The sequence below is a fragment of the Sinohyriopsis cumingii genome, unplaced genomic scaffold, assembly GCF_028554795.1.
Source record: "Sinohyriopsis cumingii isolate HCF-2022 unplaced genomic scaffold, ASM2855479v2 utg001656l, whole genome shotgun sequence".
Taxonomy (NCBI): domain Eukaryota; kingdom Metazoa; phylum Mollusca; class Bivalvia; order Unionida; family Unionidae; genus Sinohyriopsis; species Sinohyriopsis cumingii.
Window position 1 is genome coordinate 441,858 of NW_028316032.1, and position 11,307 is coordinate 453,164.

The 11,307-nt window shown below is 35.3% G+C and overlaps 2 non-coding genes across 2 annotated transcripts; both read right to left on the minus strand.

The window, feature by feature from the left end:
- Window positions 1–3,408: 3,408 nt before the first annotated feature.
- Window positions 3,409–3,481, minus strand: Trnak-uuu (transfer RNA lysine (anticodon UUU)). The gene has a single exon. It is a non-coding gene; the product is annotated as a tRNA-Lys (tRNA).
- Window positions 3,482–10,928: 7,447 nt separating this feature from the next.
- Window positions 10,929–11,001, minus strand: Trnak-uuu (transfer RNA lysine (anticodon UUU)). The gene has a single exon. It is a non-coding gene; the product is annotated as a tRNA-Lys (tRNA).
- Window positions 11,002–11,307: the final 306 nt, after the last annotated feature.

An 11,307-nucleotide genomic window follows, 5' to 3' on the forward strand; every position in this document is an offset into this window, starting at 1 on the left:
ACACAAACACTATCCTTCTGCTCTTCTCTTAAATCTTCTCATTCTTTCCTTAATTTCTCTCAGTTAATTACACATGTGAAAATCACCTATCTTGAAATTTTTTGTTTCCAGAGAAAGCAATGCTTACACACTACATAATCAATTAAATAGTACCTGTAAGTTGATAAACTTGCTTCCAATTAATTGTTCTCTATACATATTTGTGATTTTCTTCTATGGATCGGTACAGGAGAAAATACATAAATACGGAAGGTGTGTGTTAGATGTGGTGGTTTTATTTCTACGACATGGGAGATTTGTGTGTGTGTGTGTGTGTGTGTGTGTGTGTTTGTGTGTGCATGTGATTTGTATTTTTAAGGTAGCTTTAAAGAATTTGTCAGTCATATCGCTACGGTGTCTGCAGTGTGGCAGTTTATAGTGATGGCTAGCACTGGTTCATCATGCCGCAGACATGTGGCATGATGTCCCACCCAGTCACTTTATCCTGAGACCCGGCCGACCAGTCCTAACACTAACCTCTTAATGCTGAGCTCCAAGCAAGGCAGCTGTTAGTACCATATTTGTAAGTCTTTGGTATGACTCGGCCGGGAATCGATCCCACGAACTCCCGCATCCGAGGCGTACGCTGTAATTACTAGGCCACCGGAGCTTTTAGGGTTATTTGTTCATTGTCACGTAGTGAGTAGTAGCTAATGAGTTTTCAGTCCTTATGTCTGTATTTAAGTACGTGGAGTTGGACTATTTGGTCAGTCATATTTTGTATGTTCTTCTTGTAACATTATTCTTCAGATATATTTATTGTTGTGTTTAGATATTATTTGGAAGCAAACATTTGTTTGAATTATTCATTGGAGCCACAAAATGCTATGTGGGTTAAAATATTATTTTTGGCCTATTGTGAATTATTTCTAAAGAATTCTTGAAAATGCCATTGTGATATATCAGAACTGTTGGTAGACCAATGCATTTGAGGATGTAGATTTTATTCGGAACATTCTATTCCTTTGGACTTGAAGATAACATTTTGGGATGATTTTGGATGCAATTCATAATGCTGTAAGTCCCTCTTACATTTTCATTTTACAACTTTGTTAACTGAATTATTTGTTCAGTATTACAAACCGTTTTGGTTTTGCTTAGGTTTGTTTTTTAGTGTATGACCATAGATTCGTAATACTATTGGGTAATTATGACTCATTCATTTCTCAGTTAACGAACTAATATGCAGCATTACTGGAAATGCAAATATGATGGCAGCAGTGGGGGACGCATTTACTGAATTTTGTTTTCATAACAAAAAACTCTTAATTCCAAAGACTTGTGCAATTAAATGATATTGACGTGAAATGTAAAGAAAAGCATTTTCGTTTGAACCGAGCTCTGGGCATCTATCTGCACCATAACTGCTAAACGTCATGTGATACAAATATGGCCGCGCCCTTTAAATATGTAATGGAAAGGGCTACGCAGCAAAATCCGAGACTGACAAACTGACAGAATTTGGATGAGTAGTGCCCCAATCTCAGTCGCTAGAGCATCCGACATTTAATCTAAGGGTCATGGGTGAAAGTCCGAGGGTAGGTGGTTATGATTTAGCTTCCACTGATTTTCAATTGTTGTCAAAATGAATATAGATATACCTGCAAGTATTTCTCTCCTTTCCTAAAATGTCCCTAAATGAGAGCGTATCCACATGTCCATGCGAACGGGATAGAGTACCCAATTTAATCAACTCTAAGAGATGTTGATCATTCTGTCAGCATTTCTTCTTGATTCCAGTAAATCTAACGCATCCACTATATCATATGCAAATTGAATGCATTCATATTATGATACGAATATTATTAAAATATACGGACAGAAGCACAAAAGTCAACGCCAGTCTAAAAGCTCCACCTAACAGACAATATGTTTAAAGTAATGAGACACTACCACTGCAAGCTACTATCAGTTGTTTCGTGTTCTAAATTGTTTATTCAAACGTTGTAATGGAGACAAAACGAAGAATGCACCGTGAAGACGTATAAACACTTCTCGTTTCAATCAACAATAACTGCATGAGATATGCATGCAGGATGTGTTCACGGTTTTAATGGAGGTACGATCACCGCCTCTCGGACACCTGAATTCGGTGGTCACAACATCGCGGTATAGAATGCGATGATTGTATTGGTGAAAATACTAAGTCTTAAAATTAAATTGTTGCCGTCCAGTTTCGGATGCTCAATCTAAATGAATGAAAATATGGATTTTTTAAAAATGATTTATCAATTGCGAGTTTTGATAATAGTTCTCGATTTAAGTAAGCTAAAGAATGCAATGCATCGTTTGAGAATTAAATGCATTAATTTTACGATTCAAACAATAACATAATATATAATTCGCAATGTAACACAAATCTCAAAGGAATTTTAAAATCTGCGACTAAAAGTTAATATGTCTTAAAAAGAAGAGAAGAAAAGAGACTAGCACTGCAAGGTACTGTCAGTTCTTTCCTGTTCTGATGAGTTAGATGAAACTTTGCAACGTGGAGAAAATAAAGACTGCACCGTACATATGTGAAAGAAACCTATCTTAGATCAAGTCATGAAGGTTACAATAATGAGTTCACAGTTTTGTGGGAAGTATGATTACGGGCTATCGGACACTCGAAAGCAGTGGCCACAAGGATCGCGCAATCCGGTGCGGTGATATTAATGGTTAAAACACAAAAAAGAAGAATAAAAAACAATGACCAAAAAAAAAAAAAAGGAAAGAAAGAAAGATGTTAGTCGTAAAAATGAATTTTTGCTGACTTACAATTTTAGTTGCTAAATCAAAATGAAGAAATAATTCGGAAGAATTGTTTATCAGTATTTTGGAAATTCCCACAATTGATAATAATAATAATAATAATAATAATAATAATATTAATAATAATAATAATATTAACAATAATAATAATAATAATAATAATAATAATAATAATAATAATAATTATGTGGACTTAGTACAGCGCCTAAGACGTTAAAGCGCTAAGAGCTCGAAAATATTAGATAACAAACAAAAATATACACCAGTACAAGGATAGGATAGAAAAATCCCAACACTATTGAATTACAAAACAAAACGCATCAATAGAAGTATATAGAATATGTAAATGAACTTACATATTTCATTCACTTTTTATCTGGATGGGTACATACAGGGTCACTACCATAATCAGTACCTTTATGAGGGCTGTGTGGAAACCAGAAAGACATTGACAAGCTAATGAATTTGAAGAAGAGGATATCAAAATTCAACATAAAAATGATTATATGAGAGAAAAAAACGTTTCTGTGGGACATTTACCATCACACCTATTTGTAGCCAAATAGACGCGTGTACAAAGTGAAGTATAAATTTGTACTGGTATTAAAAATTGTACGCCCACCGTGGGACTCGAACTCACGACCCTCAGATTAAAAGTCTGATGCTCTACCGACTGAGCTAGGCGGGCTACTTGTTAATGCATGGTCGAATGTTGGCTCGGGTAGTTATGCGCAACATGGTTAATCGTTATCTCATCAACTTCACATAGCTAGCGTCTAGGATTGATTGGATCTTAGATGTTAGCCCCTTATGGAAACAATAATCCAGTTTATATGGCAATCAACCATTCACGGAGGAATTTAAATTTTGCCGCATAAGGAAATGCACAAATGTGTCATTAGCCGAGCAAGTTGCTAAAGTTAAGACTAGTCATTGTTTCTTTGTGTTAACAGTTATGATTTTACAGTCCGGACAACACAAACACTATCCTTCTGCTCTTCTCTTAAATCTTCGCATTCTTTCCTTAATTTCTCTCAGTTAATTACACATGTGAAAATCACCTATCTTGAAATTTTTTGTTTCCAGAGAAAGCAATGCTTACACACTACATAATCAATTAAATAGCACCTGTAAGTTGATAAACTTGCTTCCAATTAATTGTTCTCTATACATATTTGTGATTTTCTTCTATGGATCGGTACAGGAGAAAATACATAAATACGGAAGGTGTGTTTTAGATGTGGTGGTTTTATTTCTACGACATGGGAGATTTGTGTGTGTGTGTGTGTGTGTGTGTGTTTGTGTGTGCATGTGATTTGTATTTTTAAGGTAGCTTTTAAGAATTTGTCAGTCATATCGCTACGATGTCTGCAGTGTGGCAGTTTATAGTGATGGCTAGCACTGGTTCATCATGCCGCAGACATGTGGCATGATGTCCCACCCAGTCACTTTATCCTGAGACCCGGCCGACCAGTCCTAACACTAACCTCTTAATGCTGAGCTCCAAGCAAGGCAGCTGTTAGTACCATATTTGTAAGTCTTTGGTATGACTCGGCCGGGGATCGATCCCACGAACTCCCGCATCCGAGGCGTACGCTGTAATTACTAGGCCACCGGAGCTTTTAGGGATATTTGTTCATTGTCACGTAGTGAGTAGTAGCTAATGAGTTTTCAGTCCTTATGTCTGTATTTAAGTACGTGGAGTTGGACTATTTGGTCAGTCATATTTTGTATGTTCTTCTTGTAACATTATTCTTCAGATATATTTATTGTTGTGTTTAGATATTATTTGGAAGCAAACATTTGTTTGAATTATTCATTGGAGCCACAAAATGCTATGTGGGTTAAAATATTATTTTTGGCCTATTGTGAATTATTTCTAAAGAATTCTTGAAAATGCCATTGTGATATATCAGAACTGTTGGTAGACCAATGCATTTGAGGATGTAGATTTTATTCGGAACATTCTATTCCTTTGGACTTGAAGATAACATTTTGGGATGATTTTGGATGCAATTCATAATGCTGTAAGTCCCTCTTACATTTTCATTTTACAACTTTGTTAACTGAATTATTTGTTCAGTATTACAAACCGTTTTGGTTTTGCTTAGGTTTGTTTTTTAGTGTATGACCATAGATTCGTAATGCTATTGGGTAATTATGACTCATTCATTTCTCAGTTAACGAACTAATATGCAGCATTACTGGAAATGCAAATATGATGGCAGCAGTGGGGGACGCATTTACTGAATTTTGTTTTCATAACAAAAAACTCTTAATTCCAAAGACTTGTGCAATTAAATGATATTGACGTGAAATGTAAAGAAAAGCATTTTCGTTTGAACCGAGCTCTGGGCATCTATCTGCACCATAACTGCTAAACGTCATGTGATACAAATATGGCCGCGCCCTTTAAATATGTAATGGAAAGGGCTACGCAGCAAAATCCGAGACTGACAAACTGACAGAATTTGGATGAGTAGTGCCCCAATCTCAGTCGCTAGAGCATCCGACATTTAATCTAAGGGTCATGGGTGAAAGTCCGAGGGTAGGTGGTTATGATTTAGCTTCCACTGATTTTCAATTGTTGTCAAAATGAATATAGATATACCTGCAAGTATTTCTCTCCTTTCCTAAAATGTCCCTAAATGAGAGCGTATCCACATGTCCATGCGAACGGGATAGAGTACCCAATTTAATCAACTCTAAGAGATGTTGATCATTCTGTCAGCATTTCTTCTTGATTCCAGTAAATCTAACGCATCCACTATATCATATGCAAATTGAACGCATTCATATTATGATACGAATATTATTAAAATATACGGACAGAAGCACAAAAGTCAACGCCAGTCTAAAAGCTCCACCTAACAGACAATATGTTTAAAGTAATGAGACACTACCACTGCAAGCTACTATCAGTTGTTTCGTGTTCTAAATTGTTTATTCAAACGTTGTAATGGAGACAAAACGAAGAATGCACCGTGAAGACGTATAAACACTTCTCGTTTCAATCAACAATAACTGCATGAGATATGCATGCAGGATGTGTTCACGGTTTTAATGGAGGTACGATCACCGCCTCTCGGACACCTGAATTCGGTGGTCACAACATCGCGGTATAGAATGCGATGATTGTATTGGTGAAAATACTAAGTCTTAAAATTAAATTGTTGCCGTCCAGTTTCGGATGCTCAATCTAAATGAATGAAAATATGGATTTTTTAAAAATGATTTATCAATTGCGAGTTTTGATAATAGTTCTCGATTTAAGTAAGCTAAAGAATGCAATGCATCGTTTGAGAATTAAATGCATTAATTTTACGATTCAAACAATAACATAATATATAATTCGCAATGTAACACAAATCTCAAAGGAATTTTAAAATCTGCGACTAAAAGTTAATATGTCTTAAAAAGAAGAGAAGAAAAGAGACTAGCACTGCAAGGTACTGTCAGTTCTTTCCTGTTCTGATGAGTTAGATGAAACTTTGCAACGTGGAGAAAATAAAGACTGCACCGTACATATGTGAAAGAAACCTATCTTAGATCAAGTCATGAAGGTTACAATAATGAGTTCACAGTTTTGTGGGAAGTATGATTACGGGCTATCGGACACTCGAAAGCAGTGGCCACAAGGATCGCGCAATCCGGTGCGGTGATATTAATGGTTAAAACACAAAAAAGAAGAATAAAAAACAATGACCAAAAAAAAAAAGGAAAGAAAGAAAGATGTTAGTCGTAAAAATGAATTTTTGCTGACTTACAATTTTAGTTGCTAAATCAAAATGAAGAAATAATTCGGAAGAATTGTTTATCAGTATTTTGTAAATTCCCACAATTGATAATAATAATAATAATAATAATAATAAAAATAATAATAATAATAATATTAACAATAATAATAATAATAATAATAATAATAATAATAATTATGTGGACTTAGTACAGCGCCTAAGACGTTAAAGCGCTAAGAGCTCGAAAATATTAGATAACAAACAAAAATATACACCAGTACAAGGATAGGATAGAAAAATCCCAACACTATTGAATTACAAAACAAAACGCATCAATAGAAGTATATAGAATATGTAAATGAACTTACATATTTCATTCACTTTTTATCTGGATGGGTACATACAGGGTCACTACCATAATCAGTACCTTTATGAGGGCTGTGTGGAAACCAGAAAGACATTGACAAGCTAATGAATTTGAAGAAGAGGATATCAAAATTCAACATAAAAATGATTATATGAGAGAAAAAAACGTTTCTGTGGGACATTTACCATCACACCTATTTGTAGCCAAATAGACGCGTGTACAAAGTGTAGTATAAATTTGTACTGGTATTAAAAATTGTACGCCCACCGTGGGACTTGAACTCACGACCCTCAGATTAAAAGTCTGATGCTATACCGACTGAGCTAGGCGGGCTACTTGTTAATGCATGGTCGAATGTTGGCTCGGGTAGTTATGCGCAACAAGGTTAATCGTTATCTCATCAACTTCACATAGCTAGCGTCTAGGATTGATTGGATCTTAGATGTTAGCCCCTTATGGAAACAATAATCCAGTTTATATGGCAATCAACCATTCACGGAGGAATTTAAATTTTGCTGCATAAGGAAATGCACAAATGTGTCATTAGCCGAGCAAGTTGCTAAAGTTAAGACTAGTCATTGTTTCTTTGTGTTAACAGTTATGATTTTACAGTCCGGACAACACAAACACTATCCTTCTGCTCTTCTCTTAAATCTTCGCATTCTTTCCTTAATTTCTCTCAGTTAATTACACATGTGAAAATCACCTATCTTGAAATTTTTTGTTTCCAGAGAAAGCAATGCTTACACACTACATAATCAATTAAATAGTACCTGTAAGTTGATAAACTTGCTTCCAATTAATTGTTCTCTATACATATTTGTGATTTTCTTCTATGGATCGGTACAGTAGAAAATACATAAATACGGAAGGTGTGTGTTAGATGTGGTGGTTTTATTTCTACGACATGGGAGATTTGTGTGTGTGTGTGTGTGTGTGTGTGTGTGTTTGTGTGTGCATGTGATTTGTATTTTTAAGGTAGCTTTTAAGAATTTGTCAGTCATATCGCTACGATGTCTGCAGTGTGGCAGGTTATAGTGATGGCTAGCACTGGTTCATCATGCCGCAGACATGTGGCATGATGTCCCACCCAGTCACTTTATCCTGAGACCCGGCCGACCAGTCCTAACACTAACCTCTTAATGCTGAGCTCCAAGCAAGGCAGCTGTTAGTACCATATTTGTAAGTCTTTGGTATGACTCGGCCGGGGATCGATCCCACGAACTCCCGCATCCGAGGCGTACGCTGTAATTACTAGGCCACCGGAGCTTTTAGGGATATTTGTTCATTGTCACGTAGTGAGTAGTAGCTAATGAGTTTTCAGTCCTTATGTCTGTATTTAAGTACGTGGAGTTGGACTATTTGGTCAGTCATATTTTGTATGTTCTTCTTGTAACATTATTCTTCAGATATATTTATTGTTGTGTTTAGATATTATTTGGAAGCAAACATTTGTTTGAATTATTCATTGGAGCCACAAAATGCTATGTGGGTTAAAATATTATTTTTGGCCTATTGTGAATTATTTCTAAAGAATTCTTGAAAATGCCATTGTGATATATCAGAACTGTTGGTAGACCAATGCATTTGAGGATGTAGATTTTATTCGGAACATTCTATTCCTTTGGACTTGAAGATAACATTTTGGGATGATTTTGGATGCAATTCATAATGCTGTAAGTCCCTCTTACATTTTCATTTTACAACTTTGTTAACTGAATTATTTGTTCAGTATTACAAACCGTTTTGGTTTTGCTTAGGTTTGTTTTTTAGTGTATGACCATAGATTCGTAATACTATTGGGTAATTATGACTCATTCATTTCTCAGTTAACGAACTAATATGCAGCATTACTGGAAATGCAAATATGATGGCAGCAGTGGGGGACGCATTTACTGAATTTTGTTTTCATAACAAAAAACTCTTAATTCCAAAGACTTGTGCAATTAAATGATATTGACGTGAAATGTAAAGAAAAGCATTTTCGTTTGAACCGAGCTCTGGGCATCTATCTGCACCATAACTGCTAAACGTCATGTGATACAAATATGGCCGCGCCCTTTAAATATGTAATGGAAAGGGCTACGCAGCAAAATCCGAGACTGACAAACTGACAGAATTTGGATGAGTAGTGCCCCAATCTCAGTCGCTAGAGCATCCGACATTTAATCTAAGGGTCATGGGTGAAAGTCCGAGGGTAGGTGGTTATGATTTAGCTTCCACTGATTTTCAATTGTTGTCAAAATGAATATAGATATACCTGCAAGTATTTCTCTCCTTTCCTAAAATGTCCCTAAATGAGAGCGTATCCACATGTCCATGCGAACGGGATAGAGTACCCAATTTAATCAACTCTAAGAGATGTTGATCATTCTGTCAGCATTTCTTCTTGATTCCAGTAAATCTAACGCATCCACTATATCATATGCAAATTGAATGCATTCATATTATGATACGAATATTATTAAAATATACGGACAGAAGCACAAAAGTCAACGCCAGTCTAAAAGCTCCACCTAACAGACAATATGTTTAAAGTAATGAGACACTACCACTGCAAGCTACTATCAGTTGTTTCGTGTTCTAAATTGTTTATTCAAACGTTGTAATGGAGACAAAACGAAGAATGCACCGTGAAGACGTATAAACACTTCTCGTTTCAATCAACAATAACTGCATGAGATATGCATGCAGGATGTGTTCACGGTTTTAATGGAGGTACGATCACCGCCTCTCGGACACCTGAATTCGGTGGTCACAACATCGCGGTATAGAATGCGATGATTGTATTGGTGAAAATACTAAGTCTTAAAATTAAATTGTTGCCGTCCAGTTTCGGATGCTCAATCTAAATGAATGAAAATATGGATTTTTTAAAAATGATTTATCAATTGCGAGTTTTGATAATAGTTCTCGATTTAAGTAAGCTAAAGAATGCAATGCATCGTTTGAGAATTAAATGCATTAATTTTACGATTCAAACAATAACATAATATATAATTCGCAATGTAACACAAATCTCAAAGGAATTTTAAAATCTGCGACTAAAAGTTAATATGTCTTAAAAAGAAGAGAAGAAAAGAGACTAGCACTGCAAGGTACTGTCAGTTCTTTCCTGTTCTGATGAGTTAGATGAAACTTTGCAACGTGGAGAAAATAAAGACTGCACCGTACATATGTGAAAGAAACCTATCTTAGATCAAGTCATGAAGGTTACAATAATGAGTTCACAGTTTTGTGGGAAGTATGATTACGGGCTATCGGACACTCGAAAGCAGTGGCCACAAGGATCGCGCAATCCGGTGCGGTGATATTAATGGTTAAAACACAAAAAAGAAGAATAAAAAACAATGACCAAAAAAAAAAAAAAAAGGAAAGAAAGAAAGATGTTAGTCGTAAAAATGAATTTTTGCTGACTTACAATTTTAGTTGCTAAATCAAAATGAAGAAATAATTCGGAAGAATTGTTTATCAGTATTTTGGAAATTCCCACAATTGATAATAATAATAATAATAATAATAATAATAATATTAATAATAATAATAATATTAACAACAATAATTAATAATAATAATAATAATAATAATAATAATAATAATTATGTGGACTTAGTACAGCGCCTAAGACGTTAAAGCGCTAAGAGCTCGAAAATATTAGATAACAAACAAAAATATACACCAGTACAAGGATAGGATAGAAAAATCCCAACACTATTGAATTACAAAACAAAACGCATCAATAGAAGTATATAGAATATGTAAATGAACTTACATATTTCATTCACTTTTTATCTGGATGGGTACATACAGGGTCACTACCATAATCAGTACCTTTATGAGGGCTGTGTGGAAACCAGAAAGACATTGACAAGCTAATGAATTTGAAGAAGAGGATATCAAAATTCAACATAAAAATGATTATATGAGAGAAAAAAACGTTTCTGTGGGACATTTACCATCACACCTATTTGTAGCCAAATAGACGCGTGTACAAAGTGAAGTATAAATTTGTACTGGTATTAAAAATTGTACGCCCACCGTGGGACTCGAACTCACGACCCTCAGATTAAAAGTCTGATGCTCTACCGACTGAGCTAGGCGGGCTACTTGTTAATGCATGGTCGAATGTTGGCTCGGGTAGTTATGCGCAACATGGTTAATCGTTATCTCATCAACTTCACATAGCTAGCGTCTAGGATTGATTGGATCTTAGATGTTAGCCCCTTATGGAAACAATAATCCAGTTATATGGCAATCAACCATTCACGGAGGAATTTAAATTTTGCTGCATAAGGAAATGCACAAATGTGTCATTAGCCGAGCAAGTTGCTAAAGTTAAGACTAGTCATTGTTTCTTTGTGTTAACAGTTATGATTTTACAGTCCGGACAACACAAACACTATCCTTCTG